Source organism: Metopolophium dirhodum, chromosome 7, assembly GCF_019925205.1.
Source record: "Metopolophium dirhodum isolate CAU chromosome 7, ASM1992520v1, whole genome shotgun sequence".
NCBI classification, from domain to species: domain Eukaryota; kingdom Metazoa; phylum Arthropoda; class Insecta; order Hemiptera; family Aphididae; genus Metopolophium; species Metopolophium dirhodum.
This window is the reverse complement of record NC_083566.1, coordinates 20,499,507-20,501,169: the sequence shown is the minus strand read 5'-3', so window position 1 is coordinate 20,501,169 and position 1,663 is coordinate 20,499,507.

The window sequence follows — 1,663 nt, the reverse complement described above, 5'->3', positions numbered from 1 at the left end:
CTACCGACTACTACTATTACTACTACTACTATAACCGCACTCCGCAGTACCACAGTCCACCCGTGCACCCCGAACCCCTCCCGCCCACGCACCGGTTGAAACTAGTAATCAATCGGCGGGCCAGGGGTTCCAAACGTGTCCGACGGAATTTCATAATTAATAATATTATATACTTTAGACTTTAGTGAGTTTAGTGTAATAGTGTTACACAAATTTAGACCGTTCGGCGTTCAGTACTTCAGTATTCAGTATTCACTGATTTACATTTTACGTTGACGTTTGAGTGTTTGCCGACTACCTACCTACTATACCATCTACTCTGTCATATTGTATATTAATTGTATTATTATTACAGTATTACCTGATTATATCGAACTGTAGTAAAAAGTGGATCGTCCACAGCACATCTTGAGAACGGTATAAAAGCCTAACGCCGTCCGAACGCGTGTCCGCCGATCGTGAAAAATGTAATGTCCGCGGTGCACGCGATGCACCTATTACCCGTGTTGCTTTATACCCACAAATAATATTAAACATTAAAAATATAAAATGAGTAATAATATTATACGTTTTTCGATTCTTCACTCACGTAGTCACCTGCAATCGGTTTCTATAATTCTGTGCAACATAATATTATTTATAATTTTTTTCTGAATTCCTCAAACCGTTCTACTGCAGCTACGAGGCATTATACATTTTTACGCATACCTATAATATCCTATAATAATAAATAAATTATAAGTAACTGAAACAGAATTTTTCTCGACAGGCGTCTAAATAGTCTAGTGTTGCTTGGAATTTAATGATTTCACTTAGGTATGTCGGTCAATTTTATTCATAATTACTGCGAGATACAAATCAGATTCAAATCACACAGCCATTTTAAACGAACCTAACCTTATACCTTTATGGATAATATAATTTTAAATTGTATTTTGTATGTTTTCTGAACGTTATATACTACTAGTGCATTAGTGCATATAACTGGTTTTTACATTTTCGTTGCATATGTTTTATATGCATTTTTTAACATTTATTCTCAGCTGTAAAACCCCGACCATAGGTACCCACTTACAACGAGGCCCCCCAGCACACGGCAGTTATAAAATAATAAAATATAATTAAAAGGGAAGTTATAGAGGAGTTAAAATTGATAAAATATGTAAAATATACTGAACATTTGTGTTTTAATTACAAAAATCTGCAATATTTTATAATTCTGAGCGGAGCAAAAGTATGAATTGGTTTTACAATGATGTATTTTTTTTTCAGTCTATTAGCAACATTTTGGATAGTAAGTATGCTTTGATTTTTGAGATCAGCATTTTTTTCTGATAGAAAGTGAACCTAGTTGTTACTTTTGGGAGGTCAAAATTGAAAATGCCAAGTAGTTTTAGAAAGCGTCGAGAAAAACTACCGACAAATTACGAAAAACCGCTAAAAATGGGATTTTAATTTCTAACGCTTTGATTATCACCATAGCAACGAATAATATATAATATTATAAGCACTACCCTAACCGCTCAGAATCGTTTTTCATATACAATGCTTTCTGATTATATTCAAATATAACACATCCATCACAACTACTTGTCTACCTTTTTTATACTTTAGGTTAGGATCAGGACTATAAAAATGTATAATATATTAATATGACGCGTCT